We start from the raw sequence: 22,720 nt of genomic DNA, 5'->3' as shown, positions 1-22,720 counted from the left end.
TTTGCAACATATTTTTCCCACAGAGGAGGAACAAGAGGCAGTAAGAATTCTGGGAGAGCTGATGATTGAACATGATGGTGAAGGAGGTAAGATTTCTCCATCCATCCGTCCACGTTCAGTTAAGTTCCCTCCATTCACATCTTGCCCCAGCACATGAGCCATATGCCATCATCTGTTGTTGTGGGGGTGGTTGGTTTGTAAGCCCGGTTTGATGTGTGGCCATTAGATGTGTGCATTGTCCCCCTCTTTTTTCATTGTACCTGGTTGTTCACAATTTTATATGTAGTATTTAATAAAATTGATATTTTATGGGACTTATAGGACTGTTTGTTTGTGGTTTTGTTTGGATGCCCATTTGCCGTTGGCCCATTATGGTCCTATTTATGCATATATGTGAGAGGCATGTGATAGTTTTCTATTAACAGTTATAATTTATACCCTCTTTTTTTAATCAAAGTAATTTTTATTGAGATTTTCAATACAGAAAGGAAAAACAAAGAAAAGAAAACAACCCACAAAAAAGTACATACATCTCTAACCCCACCCTCCCCTTTCCAACAGTATACAATCCCAATGCAAACAATATTTTAATGGTAAAATGGTACAGCTGATTACATATAGTGCCGCTCTCAAAATTATTACAAAATGGTAGAAACAACAAGGCATTCAAAATAAATAGTCTCTGATAGGTGCACAAGTAGGGTATCCAGCCCGTTTCTGAAATAGTAATGAACTTGGCACTCAATATTTGTTGAAAAGAAGATTCAATTTTTTATTTGTATCCAGGTGAAGTTTAATTCTAAACGTTTTCGGTCCAACACAAGACCTTCATCAGAGAATCTCTTTAAGATTACTGTACAAGACACACATAAAGAAAATTACAATTAGAATAAATCAGACAAGTGAAAAATAAAAGCAAAATAAAAATAAATGTCGATGCATACGGACAAAAAAGAGGTGGAACAAACCATGATCATCATGCCAATCAAAATCTCTTGTCAAAGAAATACGGACATAAGGGATCGTTCCACGGAAGAGTGACCCATAGAAGTGTCTCTTTATCCATTCACATGTAGAAAAAACCATGCTAAGAAGAAAATAAGGGCAATCCATTTCATATCACATTTAAATTAATGGTACTCATATAGAAGAAATCTCATCAAGGCAGTGAAAGGGTATAGGTGCTCCAAGGTATTGAGTGCATAAGGTGGCGCTATCAGAAAAAGTTAAAGCGGTGCTTGTGTTATATGTAGATTGATTATTCTGGTTCTCCTGGGAGGAGAGAAAACAAAGAGAGTGAACATCAGGCTGTTATACCACATATTTAGTTACATAGTGAAGTCAATATACATTATATTCATAGCACCAATGATAGTGGGATGAGTGCCCCTAATTAGCCGAGAGCATTTGCCAGTAATGACAGGGTCAGGACCAAGGGAGAAAACAAATGAGGTTGGGGTGTCTCTATATTTACCTGGATGCTGTCTTTCATGGTAATGTGCTAAATGGCGTTAATGATAAGGCGACTAACCGTCGCTTTTGTTGTGCGCTGAAAAAGATTGTAGACTAATGTAAACGAAGTGAGCCAAGTATGCTAGGAGCCACTAAACCTAGGTCTAAAGTGGAGCGCTATATAAAATGTTCAGGTACCTGTGAAGATGGATCCTCTGGCCTGCGGTCTGTGCCGCTGGGTTAAATAGCGCTGGGAGTATGGCGACATCCGTCGCTGTGGTATTGCGCTGTAGAGAGGAGCATATCATAAGAGCCGGCTACAGGATGAGGCGCTATGAGAGTCAAGGAGCCCTCTTTCCTACCTGGGGTGGTGGCTCTTCTGGCGTGCGGTCAGTACCGCTCTGTGTGGAGGAGGCCATGGGTGTATAGCGTTTGGCCTGAGCTCAAATTTTGTCTTCAATACAGTACAGTGAAAATGAGCTTCTTAGGCTTTATGATATCATCCAAATTGATGTTTGGTGAATTGTACTGTATTTCAGGGAAGGAGTTAGTTTTACCAATATGTATTTTTGATAAAGTCTGTTTACAGCATAGAAATGTCTTTCCATATTTATCTTATTCTTATACATATTATGATGAGTTTATGGAGGTTTTCTATTTATATCATTCATTGATTGCATGTGATCTTGTAATGATTGTTGCATATGTGTTGTTATTGTGTATTCCTTCCCTATACCAATCCTCCTTTTCAGTGTAGTATTGCAGTTGATATCACATTGCGTTTGTGTGATATATTCCGCAATCCACCACATAATCATGACTGATAATTGATTTTTTCCTGTCCATTTAATCATGCCGTTTGGTAATGATATGCCAGCCTTTCCTAATGATACAAAATGAATTTATTACTATTTTATTTGATTTTTGTGTTTGCCCATTTATTTGCCCTCATCCTCTATGGCCGAATAATATGCCATCTGTACTGCACATGCGCCTGCCTTGTTTCCAGTCCGGGCCGGCATCATTTCCCTCTGGATCACGTGGGGCCCCACGTGTTTACGGTGTCGGCACACAGGGGAAGCGCTGGCCGCGGCAGTGTATTCAGTCAGCGCGTTATTAAGGTAATGTGGCACTTCCGGTTGGCGCGGTATAAATATACGCCAAATGCGCCCTCACTTTACGCCCCCTGAGGAAGGAGCTCAGTGCTCTGAAATGCGCGTCGGGGTGAGCTGACTTCCCTCCGCTCCTGCATCAATTAGGTATTATACTGCAAATATCTATTCCTGGCTATGCATGTGATTATCTATTCATGTGAGCACTTGCTCTGTTATTTTTCGTAGTCCTACTCATTCAAGAGCCTTTTGATAAACAACATTTTTGGTTTTTCCTTTCGGTGCAAAGATGAACAGATTTTTGGCAGTTCCAACTCTTGAACAGATCACGTAAAGTTGACCATGAGAAAAGCATGGAGATTGCAAATTGATCCCTACTACTTAAATTGTCCCTGCTACTTTCAAGGACTGTCCCTGAGCCTTGTTAATGGACATTGCAAATAGCAGTTGAACTGGAAACCGGAGGCGTTTAAAATCAAAAAACAAATCAGATGGAATGAGTGGTATTCTTGGAATGAAAATGTCCTCTCCTTTGGCACATCCTGTTTCTGAGCTGTGTATCTAACCCTATCCTGAGTGATAATGTCTGCTGATCTGTGTACCTAATCCTCTCCTGTGTGATACTTTCTGCTGAGCTGTGTATCTAATCCTATTGTGTGTTACTGACTGCTCAGCCATGTATCTAATCCTATCCTGTGTGATAATGACTGCTGAGCAGTGTATCTAATCCTATCCTGTGTGATACCGTCTGCTGAGCCGTGTATCTAACCTTATCCTGTGTGATAATGACTGCTGAGCTGTGTATCTAATCCTATCCTGTGTGATACTGACTGCTGAGCCGTGTATCTAATCCTATCCTGTGTGATACTGGGCTCCCCCTGCAGTCTGTGTCAGAGGGTGGTCTGTGTTGGCATGGTAATAAATTGTGCTATTTCCAGCTTTACAGAAGGACGATAACACCATAGAAATGATAAGAATAATAGGCCTCAGTTACCACAACTGTCTACAAAGAAAACTGTTGCTGATAGCAACCAATCACAGCTCATTTTTCATCTTTTAAACAGCTCTGGGACAGCGTGGCGAGTTTTGAGTGGCGACTTTTGTGTTTCGACTTTTATGTGGCGAGGTTGGTGTATGTGTGGTGAAATGTGTGCTGAGGGCGGTATATGTGTTGAAGCACGTGGTAGTGTGTGGTGCATTTTGTGTGTGTGTTCATATCCCCGTGTGTGGTGAGTATCCCATGTCAGGTCCCCACCTTAGCAACTGTACGGTATATACTCTTTGGCGCCATCGCTCTCATTCTTTAAGTCCCCCTTGTTCACATCTGGCAGCTGTCAATTTGCCTCCAACACTTTTCCTTTCACTTTTTCCCCATTATGTAGATAGGGGCAAAATTGTTTGGTGAATTGGAACGCGCGGGGTAAAAATTTTGCATCACAACATAGCCTATGACGCTCTCGGGGTCCAGACGTGTGACTGTGCCAAATTTTGTGGCTGTAGCTACGACGGTGCGGATGCCAATCCCGGACATACATACATACATACACACACATCAACATTGAGCTTTATATATTAGATTTAATAAAATTGATATTTTATGGGACTTATAGGACTGCTTGTTTGTTGTTCTGCTTCGTCTAAAGCCTATATGTGTGCCTTATAATTTTGATAGATTACCCTTTTTGTCCAAGTTGAAGTGAATTAAAGTTTTTTGTTGGCTGCAGTCTAATTTGTTTTCTGTAGCATTACTTACACCATCTAGTTGAAGAGGGTATCTCTAGTTTTGGGCCAGTACCCTCTTTCTCTACAACCAGATATGCAATATTACTTATCTGTGAGAATGGGATGTGGATTTATGTTTTGGAGTTAGATAAAGGGAGAGAGAAAATATGTATATTTATTAAAGAATTATGCAATACGGCTGTGGCTCTGCATTGCGCATGTCAGTAATTTGTAGAATACATTTGCGTTCCATGTCTACGGAAACAGCCGGTCAATGTGACATCTACATCATTGAAAGAAGGTAGCGCGCATGTCAATAATGCGGTGGATCTGCACTGCACATGTCTTTAATCTGTGGAATACATTTGCATTCCATGTCTCTGGAAGTAGCCGGTTAATGTGACATCTAAATCACTGAAAGAAAAGAAAGGTAGTGCGCATGTCAGTAATTGTGAGACGCATTTGCGTTCCACAACACGAAAGTGCCGGGTGTACTTACGGACGCTTATTTCTAGATTTGAGTAGGAGGCTTGGCAAATAGGCTGGCGTGCGTTCCACTAACCGGCACAGATCATTGCTTAAAACCTTAGGGAGGCATGGTTTACTAAGTATCCCAGAATGGAGTGATTGTGACAAACAACGCTATCTTTATTCAGACTATGGTTTTTTTCAGCATGCTATTTTTGAATTATGGCATTGCCTTCTGTTTTGGTCACGAGAGACCCGCTAAACTAAGAAAGAGTGACGGATTATGACATTTCTTTAGCATGCTATATATTACTCTTGATCGCTGAGAATTAGTAGTGGAGCTATATGTGATTGAAGCAATGTATTATCTGTAATCTTGAAGCACAGTTGCACTTTATCCCTAATTATGTTTTGAATACTTTCAGGGGAAAACCATGTTTAATGTGGAGGAGATTTCAGTTAGAAACATTTTTGGGGTTCTTAGTGACTAAGACCATGTTAGCACAATGGTGGAAGAAAGTCGAGGTTCCTAAGTTTTCGGACATACTTGATAAAATAGGCCAACATAGTGATTTAGAACGCAGATTTGCGATTAACAACAATCACATCCACAAATATACAAAAAAATGGAAGACTTGGAACAACAAATTCCATATCAAATACACCTCCTAAGAGGTATTATATTTTGAGGCCTAAACATGGCCGTTGTAGTACCGGGATGTCGTATCTCCTTCCAAGAATGTTACCCCATAATAAGGATTGTCGATTTTCTTTTCCTTTTTTGTTGTTATTTGCTATATGCTATTTAATGCCTATTTGTGGGTTTTCTAGTTTTAAATTTTTTCCGTACCTGTACAAGGTTCTTTACTTCCCATTCCCTTTCCTCCCTTCCTACCTTCCTTCCCTTACCCTGTTTAATGACTGAAAACCAATAAAATTATTTGAAAATAAACATTTTTGGGGTCATTAATTCCCTTTGATGGTGCTATTATATCTGTGGCTAACTAGGTTTATTGTATATCCCGGTTTACGGGACCTAACAGTTTAGCCAAGAAAACCCTATTACTTTAAGTAAGTTTAGCTAAGAAGATCTTGGCTCCACTTCAGACTAGAGTGAAGTGAAATATTATTCCTCCAATAGATACTACGAGATACACTACTCAGATCAATAGTGTTGTGTGCATGGTGTTGGGGTTTTGGGCATGGGTAGTTGATATCACTAAATTGCCCTATAACCAGGGCTGTGGAGTCGGAGTCGGAGTCGTGGAGTCGGAGTGAGTTTTGGTTGGAGTCGGAGTCGGTAGAAATGTACCAACTCCGACTCCAGCTTTAAAAAAAATGTATTAATATTTCATAATTGAGCTTTCATATGAATTTTATAAATGTTACTCAAATATATATGTTCTATCAAACTATGAACAACAGTTCTGCTGGAGATAGAGACATTTCTTACTTCTTGTGTGTCACTGTTCTTCACTGCCCTTATCTAATCTTATACTTGGTTAACCTCATGCTGCCCCAACCCCCCTACTTACAATGTGTGAAACTGAAAGTGAAAATGTGTTGCAAATTCTTAGTAGTAAAGCTCCTCCTCTAGACTAGATCATACTAGGTGTGCGTCTTCCAAGCATCTCACAGGTGCCTGCTACGCAGAAGAGGAAGACTGTAAGAAGTATTATCCTTTCAACAAACTTGGCATCAGTTAACTGTGAGTACATGAGGAATAATAACAGTATTACTGACCACTATATCAGTTGTACGACCTGGCAATAATTTTGTACAATTGTTTTTAGGAAAAACAATTGTCATTTGGATTGTGAATGCAGAATTAAAAACCTGAGAATGTCAAAGAAGCATCACATTAAATCAGCTGTATTTGAACATTTCACCATCACTCAAGATAGAAAACATTATGTCTGTTAGTGTATGACAAATGATCCAGACGAAAACAAATGCTGTGAAGCCAAGATGAGTGCATATTCAGGCAAAGATAAAAATGCTCCTACCAGAGCTTCTAATCTAAAGAGACATTTACAGCGCTTTCATCCAGAAGTACTGAAAGCAGTGGATGAGAAAGACTGCATCCAAACCAATGAACCAGTGCCCAGCTCTTCCAGCCAAACAAAGGAGCAGAGAACTTTGCAGCCATCAGTTGCAAGATATTTTGTCAGTGACAAAGTTACTGTGACAATGACAGTAGATACATTTAAAAAACAGATCATAGAGCTTGTTGTAAAGGATAGTGTGCCTATTTCATTATTTTCACGACCAGCTTTTATGTGTCTGAATGGGGAAATGGCCCGCAAGCTTGGTGTTTCTCTGGAGAGAGAGAGTATTAGAAAATTAGTAATCGAAGAAGCTTTTAAACAAAAGGAAGAACTTAAAAAAACTCTCAAGGGACGCTTTCTGTTTCTTAAAATGGATGCCTGCACACGTCACAGAGTGAACTATTTTGCCATCAATGTCCGATTTGTTTGTGACAAAAATGAAATAGTTACCAAGACATTGGCAGTAAAAGACACCAAAGCTCATCACACCAGTGAGTTTCTCCAGGTCTTGGTGGAAAAGGTTAAAAAAGAGCAAGTTCTTTCTGTCGTAACTGACAATGCTTCAAATATGATAAGTACTATTAAGCTAATGAATGAGATTAATGATGGTGACCAGCAGCTAGAAGAACATTCTGGGTCCACAGACACAGAAATGTTTGAAATAGAGGAACACAGTATTGTAACTGAGGAGCAAACTGAAGTTGCTTCAGATGAACAGCAACATGATAGTTTAGATGATCTTGTTGAAACTGTGTCAATATGTTCTTTCATTCATCACATGCGCTGTGTTGTGCATACGCTACAGCTGGCTATAAGAGACTGTCTGCAAGAAGGACATGCTGCTGCACTGATTGGCAAGGTGAAAAAATTGGCTACTGTTGCCAGAACCCCTAAAGTTGACTCAATTTTGAAGAGACGTGCTGGAAAAGGGGCAATTATTGATCAAGCCACACGATGGGGCAGTACTTACTTAATGATTCAGCGCTTGGTTGAACTGAAAACCTTTCTTGTAGACATGGCTAACCCTCAACTGACGCTAAATGAAAGTCAGTGGAATCAGGTGACTGAGCTGGAAAAATTGCTAGAGCACCCATTTACAGTGACTAAAAAATTACAAGCAGAGGACTTAACTCCAGGTATTTTTTTAAAGGAGTGGAAGAACCTGATGTTTCACCTGTCCCAAAGAGGAGGGTTAATTGCAAGTGGCATTGCTACATCAATGAAACGGAGAGAGGAGCTACTATTACAAAATAACATTCTTTTGGCAGCTGTTTATGTAGACCCAATGCATCGGATTCTTCTAGATGATCAACAGCTAAGTAAAGGAAAAGAAGCTCTGTTTGAAATAGCAGTAAGGATGAAAGGGTTGCAGAACAGTCAGGAGGAACAAGAAGAATTTGGTCGTCCTGCCACATCTTCACCCTCATCATCAACTGATGAAGAATTTAATTTTGAAAAATATTTGGATCACAAGGACCGTGCAAAGCGTTCCCGCATAGAAGAAGAGTCATCCCATCAAGGAACACAGCCAGTACATTTCAGCAGAATTTTTCATGTGCACTAAAAGAAATTGAGAAATTTGACCGTTCATCAAAAATAACAGTGCAACAAGCGATTCCTCTGTATCCTGACATTGTCAGAGATGTTGCCCGAGTGGTTACTGCTTTGCCACCAACACAAGTTAGTGTAGAGAGGTTGTTCTCTGCTCTCAAAATAATTAGATCAGATTTGAGGGCATCCATGAAGGAGGATCTGACAGAGGCAATACTTTTTCTGAGGACAAATTTATAGATTTCTTCTTATTAACTGCATAAAAGTGTTTATTGCATATTTACTTACAGTTTAGAAAAGTTTATAAAAGTTATTTGCTATATTCTAATTGTATTCTAATAAATGTAGTTTTTGCTCTAAGTGGTCTGATTACTTATATGATGGTGAGAAACTGAATAAGCACGATGTTTAATATTTTACAACAGTAAATTTGTTGTTATGAATTGGCCATTTATGAAGGAGCCGGAGTCGGAGTCAGAGCCTGATAAAATCCAGGAGTCGGAGTCACAACTGTGGCTTACCGACTCCACAGCCCTGCCTATAACGGACAGCCGACGCTGGGTGGGGGGCGCCACATCGCAATTTAGGGTGCCAACCTCCACTGTTAGGAAGGTGTACAGTCCAATAGGGACCAATTAGGGTCAAAGTAGGACTTTACCACTAACAAATATTTTACCCTGATACATACAATATATATATATATATTTTTGTCAATCAACACCCAGCCCTGTTTTTTCTGGTGTTGGTAATTTATATTTTCAAGAAATATATCTGTCAATTTTTCATTGAATACTAATAAAATACTTTTTTAGTGTTTTTTCTTCTGTATGGAGCAAATAAACCCGACGGACATTTTTATGAAAAACCGCTTCCTGTGCTTACCGTAACCCGCAGCCGAGCGAGTAAAACCTTACACTGTTTGTAATGATTCTATGATTCACTTTTTGTATTGAAGAACTGAAATAAATTCACTTTTTGATGATATTCTAATTTTGTGAGAAGCACCTGTATGATTTACAGTCCTCGGCTCAACGAGTTGAACTGATATTGCTTTCACAGTATCAATAATTTTATGTTCATCGGAGGACATCTCCTCCTGATGTGACAACATTTCCACTGTATCCATAGGAATAGTCAGTTCAGTAGGACCCACCATAGGAAATGGGAGTAGTCATTTATTAGTATGAAATTGCTCGTCTTATTGTTGTATAGAGCTTCTTTATCTTATTAGGGTTATCACCAAATCCCTTAATTTAACTGCTATTAATTGCTTTAATCTGAGGTTATAAGATGTGGGGCTATCTACTTCCCCACTAACCTATGCCTATGTCCTTACACACGAGCCCTCAGGATTAATTAGTAATACATTATAATGTTCCTCTTTATTATGTGGCTATAAACTACCACTTGTTATGTTTCATGACCATAACAATTGCTATTAAAGCATATGACCAGCTGCCTCCCCAACATGTTTCACCATTGCTGGCTTCTGGTTCATTGGGCAGAACCAAGCTTCTATAAGATAGGTTGTGATGTCATAGGGTTCATCCACTGAATGACTTTGTTATAATACCCAATCAAACAGAGATTATCAATAGACTGAAAAAACAGATCCAATTTGTGGAGAGAGATGACAATCATTGTGCTTGAACTGTGAAAGACTCACCTATCCAATGGGGATGTCCTTCCAGGGTAAACCATGGATATGCAGCCAATTATAAAAGTGGGCGCCACAGGAGAGACCAATACACATTCTATTCCAGGTCACTTATATAGGGAAATGAGGACATTAGGATTAAATAAATCACTAGGTCTGCATCCGACACCATAGTGAATGAATAAAGTACCTTATGGTCACATGAGTGTCAGCCGCATCCACCCGCTGATGAAGGTCCTGCAGTTATAAATGTCCGGTATAGTTATATTAGAGGGCCTGCTGGTCACAAAACCGCCAGTGGCACATTCGCATAAAATCAAAGAGGTCCTACCGATGTAGGTAGAATACAGGACCTTTGGTTCCCACCATCAGCCCACTGGTCAAAGGGACTGGGGTGCATGTGTTATGACGTTGCATTAAAGGACCTGTTTGTCACGTGACTGCTGAGGGCGTGTGTACATTGATTCAAAAAAGGTTCTATGTTGTGTCATGACAAATAGCACTAAGTATTAAAGGGAATCTGTCACCAGTTTTTTGGTCTATCAACTTAAAAATATCATCTAATAGAGCGTGAACTACCTTATACATTCCCCAACTACTTGCGAAACCTAACTCCCCCATGAATCCCTCATAAAAACATTTTATATAGAGATGAGCGACTTTTCCTTTTTTCGGGTCGAGTCGGGTTTCATGAAACCCGACTTTCTTAAAAGTCGGGTCGAACGAAATCGGCCGACTATAGGGAAAAGTCGGGGTCCGACTGAAACACGAAACCCAATGCAAGTCAATGGGGAAGCAAAGTCGGCAGGGAGTGGAGGACAGTAAACACACACAGTGCCCATTTCAATGCCAGCGACATCAATTCTTATTACTTAAGCTTGTCAACCTTAATTTACGCATTGAAAACTGGGGGTTATTTGGCTAAAGTTGTGGGGGGGTAGGGCTGGCGCAAGGTTTTCGTGTGCCCTGGGACAAAGAGTGTCATTGTGCCCTTTTAACACATACCACAATTCATAATGCTCCGATACGGCACAGAAATATAGGTATAGTACAATGACAAATACTTCACTGCTTACATGACATGACTGATATCTATTTAAAATTCTACAATAGCTCAAAAACCAGACAGTATAATACTCCATACAGTATTATGGCCACCACCTAGTGTGCCATACAGAATAATGAGCCCCATATATTTCTCCATACAGAATAATTGGTCCCATATAATGTTCCATACAGTATATGATGAGCTCCACATAATGCTACAGTATATGTTGGTCCCCATGGATGATGCTCCACTGTCTTATGTGTCCAAATAATGCTCCATATATAATGGGCCCCATTTCTAATGCTCCAGTGTATAATGGGCCCCGTAAATGCTGCTCCAGTGTCTGATGTCCCCCATTTGGAATGCTCCAGTATATGATGGGCCAAATGGATGATGCTCCAGTGTATGATGGGCCCCATATATCATTATCCAGTGTATATTGCTCCCCAAAAAAATGCTCCCAACATTTAAAAACATTAAATACCTCTCCTTGCTGGGCACTGCTCTAATCTGGACTCCTCAGCATTGCCATCTTCAAGCTCTCTGCACTTGTACTGTTACGGTAGAGGGCATACAGATATGATGTAATCGTGCTCTTTAACCTGAATGTCACTGTCAGGAAAGGCGGAAGACGTCACCGCGGTGGAGCAGGGAGAGGTGAGTATTGCAAGTGCTGTGTCCCTGAGCAAGCATGGGGGGCCCACTCGTGGGCGATGGCACTGGCACAGGGCCCCTCATAGTACGACGGTATGTCTGACGGCGAGTGGGCCCTCCCACCAGCAGAGACACTTTTGCGTACTATGAGGGGCCCTGTGCCACTGCCGTCGCCCACGAGTAGGACCCCCCCACCTGCTCAGGGAACTGGCACTTTCATCTGCACCTTCCTCTGTGTCACCGTGTAAGGTGGTATAGTATGAGGGAAGGGGCACCTGAGTTTCATCAGTGTCACATTCTGGCTCTGTAGAGTGCGAGGGGATTGTAGTGCTGTGGGTCAATGTACCAGCAGAATCATCTAGCAGTGGCTGTGCATCAGTGCACTCCATCTCCGATTCATGTTTGACTGGGGAATTCAGAATTTCACTTGATAACACAGGCATGGCATGTGAAAAGAGCTCCATGGAGTAATCTGAAGTGTGGGCTGCCGCATACTTCACTTTTAGTGGGGGTGAAGGAGACAAGGAAAGGGGTGGTTCCTGACCAGAAGCCTGCACTGACGACTCAGTGCTTGCATTTCTTGAAACTTCAGAAGGTGAGGCGATAGAGCTGGAGGCTTTTTCGGCAATGAAAGGCAAAACCAGTTCCTGATGCTCCGGCTTTAAAAGCAGTTTAGCTACTCCCAGAAAAGGGACCCTTAAAGGCCTTCTTGTGCCAGACGATGACGCAGGCTCAACACCTCCTGCCTTAGCTGCTATTGTGCTTTTGGCATTACCAGCAGATGCACCACCACCACCATCAGTACTAGCTGGCCCCCCACACCCACGTCTGCGGCCACTTCCACCATACTTAATAATTTCTCTGAAAATGGACTCAAAATACCAGTATATGGTACTGTTGCCGAAGCGGACAGCTCTATACAGTCTAGGGATAATTGTAAATCTCCATATATATTTCATGAGTCAGACACAGGCGGTCACAGGCTCAGTATGGATTAGACAATAATTTAAAAATTTGCAAAAGGGTAGAGTATCACTAGATACTAGGTATATATTGTATAGTTTAAACATACTGAATCTCCATATACATTTCAGGAGGCAAACACAGATGCTCTCAGGCCTAGTATGGATCCGACAACAATATAGAAAGTTGAGAAAGGGTACTATGGCGCCCCTGAGGGTACGGTCGCCACAGAGGTACTGCACCTCATCCAAAGGTGTGGTATCCCACCCTCAGGTAAGGAGGGATCACCACTCAGGACTCCTAATCCTGCACTCAACACACACACTAGTTAGTCAGTGCTTTCTGGGTGTACCCGGCGGGAGGATGGCCTCATCCCAGACTGACTAGGAAAGGGTGTTGGGGGTTAGTGTGGAAGTTGGGAAAATTGGGAGGAGCTTAGGTAGTGGAGTGATTGTGGGCATCCAATCAGAGAGAGTAAGTTGACAGTTGGTGGGTGAAGCTAGTCTGAGGTAACTGGATCTTTCTAGAGAGTTGTCAGTTGGTGACACGACAGAGTAAGAGCAGGATTGCTGTGAGAGGGCTGAGGGTCAGAGAAGAGAGGAAAATCTTGTCCAAGCTCCTAGACTGGAAGGAAGGGGTCCTTGGGGCACGGGAAGTGCAGAAAGCCACCTGTGAAACCCGTTTCTGGAGAAGGAAGGACCAGGCCTTGTTGGGGAAGGAGGCTCCTGAAGGTAGTCGATAAATACAGGGCTCAGCTAGAAAGACGGAGGCTGAGGTAAAAATAAGTGCCTCAGTCGCAGCCGTATTCAATACTCAAAAAGGAAGCAGTTGGAATAAAGGACCTCGGAGCCTGACCCACGTCACCCGTTGTGATCCGTGGCTGCCCGCTTGGGACACTGTTTGCGAAGGTGCACAGCAGGAAGGAAGGGAGAGATCAGCGCAGAGACAAGGCCTAGAAAGGATACACAAGGAGGAGTCTTGAACAGGTGTTCCAGATCTACCTTGGAGTTTGCTGGCCCCCTCCCTCGGATGACACAGTACCAAGCAGGTCATCGCCGGGTCAGTGACTAACAATGACGTCACGCCAGGCCGTAATGGAGCCGGGCATTCTGCCTCCTCTTCTTGGTGCGGCGGTGGGAGTTACCCAGAGGGGGGTTCGTCGGGCAGCACCCCCCGTCGCTCGAGGCTGTCAGCTATGCCCAGTACTTCGGGCACCCTGACCGGAACAACGGCGGTGGATCAGCATGTACGGTGCGTCAGGCAGTCGGTGGGGGTTGTGGGGGGTGGATGTCCGCAGGCGGAAGCCCCCGTGGCTGTGCAGCCCGCTTGCCTCAGCGGGGGCTGGAGAAGCAAACAGCCCTGAACGGAGTTCCTCATGAGGGCGTCGTCATCGAGAAAGCCTGTTTCACAAGGTAGCGGACCTCTGGGGACAGAGGGTCTGAGGGGACGCTCTGGAGTCGACGCACATCGGGATACGAGATTGGCGGCTGGAGGAGTCACAGCGTCATCGGAGCCCGGTGAGTATGGCTCCATGTCTTGTTTGTCCTCATCTCTAGTGAGGTCCCCTGCGTTTGGGAGTGGGTTGGGGGGCCGGCCGGTGTCGTTAGGTCAGAGAGTTGTGGACCAAGTTCCTTAATGGATTGGGGGGCTGGGGGAGATGTTGACTCCCATGCTGGATTTGTTGTCGCAGATGGAGGGATTTGGAGCGCCCCCGGCGCATTTAGATGCTTAGGTGGGGTTGCAAGAGCGAGGGACCAGTTTGTCAGGGGGCGGTTACCGGGGGTGTCAGTTGGCCGAGCTGACCCTGTGTCTGTTTCGGTTCAGACTGAGAAAGAAAAGGAATGTCGGATCAATGTAGATGACAGGGTGCATCGGGAGGTATATGTATGCTTTCAGGGCCCACTGGGTGCTCATCGTAAGAAGGAGGTGCGGGAAAAGATATAAAAGGACGAATATGTTGCAATTTTATCACTGCTTCCTTTGGAAAAGTTGAACTTAGACAAAGGGAAGAAGGATGGTAGCCAAAAAGAGGAGGAAAAACGGACATGGCGATTGATTCCGCACAGATTATCTAATTGGCTACAGGCATTCGATATTTTGGCTAGCGTGGTTGGAGAGAAGGCGCCTGAGAATTGTTCTCCTCTTTTTGGTTTTTCATATTCGATTGGGGAGGCTTATAGGGTGTAGGGGGTTCAGACTTGGCTCTGTTATGACAAACAGTTTAGGCATAGGAAGGTGGTTCGTCCGACAATTCGGTGGGAAAAGAAAGACGTCTGTGGTTGAAGGTTATGACGCCGACCAAGTTCGGCCATTCCTTTCCTGGGGGTGCCGGGGGGGCCGGTTCGTCAAATGCACAAAGCAAGGGGCAAGGGGGTCAGTGGTGGCAATCGGTCAGCCAGAAGCAGGGTCTCTACTGGCAATTGAATGATGGCCAGTGTAAATTTGGGGCTACATTGATGCAAATTAAAGCACCTTTGATCCCATTGCAAAGGAACCTCGCATGGTGCTTCCAGATGCTTTAGGAAGCAGAAAGGAGATGCAGAGTAAGAGTGCTAATTCAAAAGGGGTAGACCCCATTGAAACTGGCCGCGATGGTCCGTTATGTAAGTAGGTTTCTGGAGGGGGTTAAGTCGGAACTGTTGTTGTCCGTTTTCAGTGACGGGTTTAAAATTCCCGCCCCTCCTTTTGAGGTACCACGGGTGATTAACAATCTGAGTTCAGCTGACCAATATGCTGAGGCAGTGTCGTTACAGTTGGGGAAGGAGATTAAGTTGGGAAGGATGTCTGTACAGTTTAGGGATCCTCAGTTTGAGGATTTTGTAGTCTCGCCCCTGGTTGTAGTGCCTAAGAAACAGCAGCATAAGTTCAGGTTCATTCATCATCTGTCTTTCCCTCGTGGTAGGTCGGTGACAGAGGGAATTGACCCAGAGCTGTGCATTTTGTTTTATGTCATTTGAGGAGGCGGAAAAGTTTGTCCGGAAATGTTGGAAGGGGGCACTTTTGCGTAAAATGGATATTGAGTCGGCGTTTAGCGTTTATGTTGATCCATGTTCATCCGGATAGTCTTAAGTTGTTGGTGTGTTACTGGGGTGGTTTTTTTGGGGTTGATAGGTGATTGACAATGGGTTGATCGGTGTCTTGTGTGTTTTTTCAGGCATTCATTTCTTTTCTCGAATGGGTTGTCCGTGAGGTATCGGCTTTTGATTCCTTGATTCATTACCTGGATGATTGTTTGTGTATTGGTCGGGCTAATTCTGGTTGTTGGGAGAGGTTACTTAGAGCGTTGGAATGGGTGGCGGAGCGTTTTGTTGTACCGCTTGCTCCTGGTAAAACAGAGGGGCCTTGTACGTGCCAATCGTTTTTGTAAATCGTGATTGATTCATTAAAATGTCAGTTCCGTTTGACGGATGATAAGGTAAAGGTGTTGTGGACAAGACGGTTGAAGAAATTGTCGTTGACATAGGTGCAGTCACTACTTGTGAATTTGACTTTTGCTTGTCGCATTATTACAATGTGTCAGGTCTTTTCTCGGCGGTTGACAAGCGCTACGGCGGGAGTGCGGGCTGCGCATCACTTTGTTCGGCTTTACAGTGAACATAAGGCTGATTTGGATTTGTGGGCTTATTTTTGGAGCAATACAACGTGGTGAGCGCCGCTGATCGCGGCCGAGTGTCAGCTAATTATCATAGCTGACACCCGGCACAATGTGTCAGGGGCGGTCACGGACCGCCCCCGACACGTTAACCCCTTGCACACCGCGATCAAACACGATCGCGGTGTACCGGGGGTTAAAGGGAAGCATCGGCAGGGAGGGGGCTCCCTCCTTGCTTCCCTGAGCCCTCCACGGCAGCGCAATGTGCAGCGCTGCTGCGGGGGACTCCTTTCCTGCAGGTCCCCGGATCCAATATGGCGACGGGGACCTCCGGGGGCCTGCAGGAAGCTGGCTTCCTCAGTGCCTGCAAAGCGCAGGCATGAGGAAGCCTGTGCAGTGCCTGTGACAGATCGCTGATCTGTGAAAGTGAAAACTTCCCGGGAGAATTCGCAGAGGCGATGCTAACCCTCAATAACTTTTACTGTGGATACAGCTAAAACGCAAATTAGTGAAGAAAGGGTTGCTGTATCGCAGTAGCGTCGATCCCATCACCGTTACTCATCTCCATCTAATTGTGATCACAGGGAGAGCTGTAGACATGGTCCTCACTGCCTGTCATGATCTGTCTGGTCACTTTGGAGTGCAAAACACAGAAGCCACAGGCCGTAGGGGATTCTATTGGATTGCCATGAGAGGAGACATTGAAAAATGGTGGCAGGAATGTCACACGTCTGTGACTATGAAAAGTGTGAAAGGTGCTCAGAAAGCAGCAAGGCATCCAATTGTGAGTTGACGTCCATTACAAATGGTAGCCATTGGTAATCTGAAGGTAGAGGCCAGCAGGACAGGACAAAACCAGGGAAAGAGTCTTGAGGAGATCATTTGCATATTCCCAGTGCCTTCTGGGATAAGTGAAGAGTCTCCGCGAGCTCAACGATCACTGGGTTTTGGCCGTTGCAGCTGAAAAGAGGAAATCGGAAAACCAGGGGAAGAGTCTTGAGGAGATCATTTGCATATTCCCAGTGCCTTCTGGGATAAGTGAAGAGTCTCCGCGAGCTCAACGATCACTGGGTTTTGGCCGTTGCAGCTGAAAAGAGGAAATCGGAAAAACCGCGCGCCGACATTTTGGCTCATCTTTCATCATTTTTAAGAAATCTCAAGATGGAAGAGGCCAGGAGCCATTTGGTGAGCTGCATTTCTTGCTACATGTTCACAGATTTACCAGTGGAAAAGCCAAACTTCACATGCCACAAATGCAAGCTTGTGTCCCTGTTGGAGGAAAAGTTGCAAAATCTCGAAGAGAGGTTAGCTACGTTGAAGATCATTAAGGAAGGTGAAGAGTTCTTGGACAGAGCAGAATTATCAGGTATCAGCGTACTCAGGACAAATTGCACAATAACTTTTGCAGTCCAATTTCTCCTGTTACCCTTGGTAAAATAAAAAAAATTGAACCTGAAGTATTTTTTTTGTGAAAAAAAGTTAGATGTTCATTTTTTTTTAAATATTCAAAAAAATTCCTGTGACGCACCTAAAGGGTTAATAAACTTCTTGAATGTGGTTTTGAGCACCTTAAGGGGTGCAGTTTTTAGAATGGTGTCACTTTTGGGTATTTTCTATCATATAGACCCCTCAAAGTGGCTTCAAATGTGATGTGGTCCGTAAAAATAAAATGGTGTTGTAAAAATGAGAAATCGCTGGTCAACTTTTAACCCTTATAACTTCCTAACAAAAAAAAATTTGGGTTCCAAAATTGTGCTGATGTAAAGTAAACATGTGGGAAATGTTAGTTATCAAGTTTTTTGTGTGCCGTATCTCTGTGATTTAAGGGCATAAAAATTCAAAGTTGGAAAATTGCGAAATTTTCAAAATTTTCGCCAAATTTCCGTTTTTCTCACAAATAAACGCAAGTTATTTGAATGAAATTTTACCACTAACATGAAGTACAATATGTCACGAGAAAACATTGTCAGAATCACCGGGATCCATGGAAGCGTTTCAGAGTTATTACCTCATAAAGGGACAGTGGTCAGAATTGTAAAAATTGGCCCGGGAGTTAACGTGCAAACCACCCTTGGTAGTGAAGGGGTTAAATCTCATTATGTTTTACCAGAGTAAGACACAAACTCTCACAGGCTCAGCATGGATTACACAAGAATCTAAAAATGAGAAAAAGGGTAATGTATTCGAAACATACACCAGTATACAGTGTTGGAGTACTTTGAAATCTTCGTATATATTTCAGTGTCAGTCAGCCATTCCAGACTGTCCGCTAGAGGAAGCTAGATGGATAAAAGTACAGACGGAAAGTCGAGTGATTTCAGAAATGTTGGAATTACTATTCACGGGAAAACTTCCCGGGAGAATTCGCAGAGGCGATGCTAACCCTCAATAACTTTTACTGTGGATACAGCTAAAACGCAAATTAGTGAAGAAAGGGTTGCTGTATCGCAGTAGCGTCGATCCCATCACCGTTACTCATCTCCATCTAATTGTGATCACAGGGAGAGCTGTAGACATGGTCCTCACTGCCTGTCATGATCTGTCTGGTCACTTTGGAGTGCAAAACACAGAAGCCACAGTCCGTAGGGGATTCTATTGGATTGCCATGAGAGGAGACATTGAAAAATGGTGGCAGGAATGTCACACGTCTGTGACTATGAAAAGTGTGAAAGGTGCTCAGAAAGCAGCAAGGCATCCAATTGTGAGTTGACGTCCATTACAAATGGTAGCCATTGGTAATCTGAAGGTAGAGGCCAGCAGGACAGGACAAAACCAGGGGAAGAGTCTTGAGGAGATCATTTGCATATTCCCAGTGCCTTCTGGGATAAGTGAAGAGTCTCCGCGAGCTCAACGATCACTGGGTTTTGGCCGTTGCAGCTGAAAAGAGGAAATCGGTAAACCAGGGGAAGAGTCTTGAGGAGATCATTTGCATATTCCCAGTGCCTTCTGGGATAAGTGAAGAGTCTCCGCGAGCTCAACGATCACTGGGTTTTGGCCGTTGCAGCTGAAAAGAGGAAATCGGAAAACCAGGGGAAGAGTCTTGAGGAGATCATTTGCATATTCCCAGTGCCTTCTGGGATAAGTGAAGAGTCTCCGCGAGCTCAACGATCACTGGGTTTTGGCCGTTGCAGCTGAAAAGAGGAAATCGGAAAAACCGCGCGCCGACATTTTGGCTCATCTTTCATCATTTTTAAGAAATCTCAAGATGGAAGAGGCCAGGAGCCATTTGGTGAGCTGCATTTCTTGCTACATGTTCACAGATTTACCAGTGGAAAAGCCAAACTTCACATGCCACAAATGCAAGCTTGTGTCCCTGTTGGAGGAAAAGTTGCAAAATCTCGAAGAGAGGTTAGCTACGTTGAAGATCATTAAGGAAGGTGAAGAGTTCTTGGACAGAGCAGAATTATCTCTTCATGTTACAGAAAGAGAAGAAATTCGAAGTGCACCTGAAGAAACAGAGGAATGGAGACATGTGACCCAGAGAAGCAGGAGGATCAGGAGGCAGTCAGCACCCATACTGCTCAGAAACCAGTACCAGGCTCTCACGCAGGAAAACGATGAAGGAATACATCAGGATAAGACTTTGCCAACAAACAGCAACCTTGTACGCCTTCAGAGTCCTCCTGGATGGAGAAAGAAAAATGTTGTGAAGAAGAAACGGAGAGTGGTGGTCATGGGGGATTCCCTGTTGAGAGGAACAGAGGCCGCTATCTGCAGACCGGATATAACTTCAAGAGAAATGTGCTGTCTTCCAGGTGCAAAAATTAAAGATGTGTCTGACAGGATAGCAGGACTCTTCAGACCTACAGATGACTACCCATTCCTGCTACTACATGTGGGGACAAATGACACCGCAAGAAATGACCTGGAAACCATCTGCAGAGACTTTGAAGACTTAGGCAAGAAAGTGAAAGAACTGGGAGCGCAGGTGGTCTTCTCTTCCATCCTCCCAGTGGATGGCCATGGAACAAGGAGGTGGAATAAGATTCTGCAGGTGAACAACTGGCTACGTCGATGGTGCCGTCAGCAACGATTTGGATTTCTGGATCACGGAGTGAACTACTTATACGATGGACTACTTGCTAGAGATGGGGTGCACCTTACAAAGACTGGAAAGCATGTATTTGGAAGTCGCCTTGCTACACTTGTAAGGAGAGCTTTAAACTAGAACAACATGGGAAGGGAAGCAAAAGACTTGAAAAAGCCATACACCTGACAAATGCTATTGAGAACTCTGCTATTAGAAGTGGAAAGGAAGAACAAAGACGAAAGAATCTAATTAATAAAAATATTGGAGAAAGAGAAACCAATCACAAACTAAAATGTTTCTATACTAATGCACAAAGCATGGGCAACAAACAAGGAGAATTGGAACTACTAACACAGGAAAAGAAATATGATGTCATTGGAATCACTGAAACTTGGTGGGACAATACACATGATTGGAATACAAGACTAGAAGGATACAACTTATTTGCAAGAAACAGACTTGATAAACGAGGAGGGGGTGTCGCATTGTATGTTAGAAACACGTATATCTGCACAGAGATTGAAGCTTCAGAGACTGGGAGTTCTGTGGAAACTGTTTGGGTAAGAATACAAGGACACAACAATGGAAAGGACACCATTGTAGGCATTTACTACAGGCCGCCTGTGCAAGCTAAAGATATAGATGAACTCTTTATGCATCAAATGGCCAAGTTCTCCAAAAAATATGATCTAGTTGTCATGGGAGATTTCAACTATCCAGACATTTGTTGGGAATCTCTCTCAGGCAAAACTAACAGGTCAAGGAAATTCTTATCCTCTCTTGCTGACAACTTTATCTTCCAAAAGGTAAGGGAGAAAACAAGGGGAACTGCTACCTTGGATCTAATCCTTATAAACAGGGAGGAAATGGTTGAGGAGGTAAAAGTGGCTGGGACCCTAGGAGGTAGCGACCATGCTATTTTAGAATTTTGGATAACTAGAGGCGGAAGACCTGTGAAGACTCAGACGTCAAGGTTAGATTTCAGAAAGGCAGATTTTAAGGGATTCAGAAAGAGAATTGGAGGGATCCAATGGCTGGATATCCTAAAAGACAAAAATGTCTAGGAGGGATGGGAAATCTTGAAAAATGAAATTATCAAAGCACAGTTGTTAACAATTCCGAAAAGAGGGAAGAATAGGAAGCATTTAAGGAAACCAGGATGGATGAACACAGAACTTAAGCACATGCTAAAAAGGAAGAAAAAAATGTTTATAAAATGGAACCTGCAGGGCACAAATCAGATTATCTAAAGCTGAAAATGAATTGAGGCTTGCAAGAGATGTCAAAAGCAATAATAAAGGATTTTGGGGATATGTCAAAAGTAAAAGAAAAGTCAAAGATGCTATAGGATTTTTACAGGATGAAAATGATGAAATGGTAAGACAGGATGTTGAGAAGGCTGAACTTTTAAATTCCTATTTTGCATCTGTTTTCTCTCAGAAAGGAAATGTAACATCAACTGTTATTCACTGTCCTATTAAGGGAATAGAAGAATCCAGGATATCTATAAACAGAAAGATAGTGAGGAAACACTTAGCTAACCTAAGTGAATTCAAGTCTCCAGGTCCAGATGAATTACACCCCAGAGTACTGAAGGAGATAGCAGAAGAAATTTTTGAACCCCTCTCCATAATCTTTGAAAATTCTTGGAGTACAGGAGAAGTGCCAGAAGACTGGAGAAGAGCAAATGTTGTTCCTATCTTCAAAAAGGGGAAGAAGGTGGACCCAGGCAACTATAGGCCGGTGAGTCTGACTTCTATACCAGGAAAGATCTTTGAACAAATTATTAAACAACATGTATGTCAATACCTGGATAAGAATGAAGTGATTAAACAGAGTCAGCATGGGTTTGTAACTAATAAGTCATGTCAGACTAACTTAATTTCCTTCTATGACGGTATCACTGATTGGGTGGATCAAGGAAATGCTGTAGATATAGTATATCTTGACTTCAGCAAAGCATTTGACAAAGTCTCTCATACAATCCTTATTGAAAAAATGACTAAGTATGGAATGGACAAGGCAACTGTTAGGTGGATTCATAACTGGCTTAGTGATCGGACCCAAAGAGTGGTCGTAAATGGCTGCACATCCAGTTGGAAGAATGTCTCAAGTGGGGTACCACAGGGCTCTGTCCTGGGCCCTGTATTGTTCAACATCTTTATCAACGATTTAGATGAAGGAATTGAGGGTAAACTGATTAAATTTGCTGATGACACAAAGCTAGGAGGGATAGCTAATACTAGAGAAGAGAGAGAGAGGATTCAAAAAGATTTAAATAAACTGGAGAAGTGGGCAGCAACTAACAGAATGGTTTTTAACAGGGAGAAATGCAAAGTACTACATCTGGGCAATAAAAATGAAAAAAGCATATATAGAATGGGAGGAATAGGGCTAAGTGACAGCACATGTGAAAAAGACTT

At 43.0% G+C, this 22,720-nt stretch overlaps 1 protein-coding gene across 1 annotated transcript in view; it reads right to left on the bottom strand.

Moving 5' to 3' along the window:
• LOC141047240 (uncharacterized) overlaps positions 1 to 22,720 on the bottom strand; it is a 640,258-nt gene that overhangs the window by 97,760 nt on the left and 519,778 nt on the right. The window lies entirely within an intron of this gene.

This window comes from Dendrobates tinctorius, unplaced genomic scaffold (assembly GCF_039654945.1).
Source record: "Dendrobates tinctorius isolate UK_male_01 unplaced genomic scaffold, ASM3965494v1 ptg000126l, whole genome shotgun sequence".
In the NCBI taxonomy this organism is placed as follows: domain Eukaryota; kingdom Metazoa; phylum Chordata; class Amphibia; order Anura; family Dendrobatidae; genus Dendrobates; species Dendrobates tinctorius.
The sequence above is the reverse complement of the archived record's forward strand: the minus strand, read 5'-3'. Positions and strand labels throughout refer to the sequence as shown.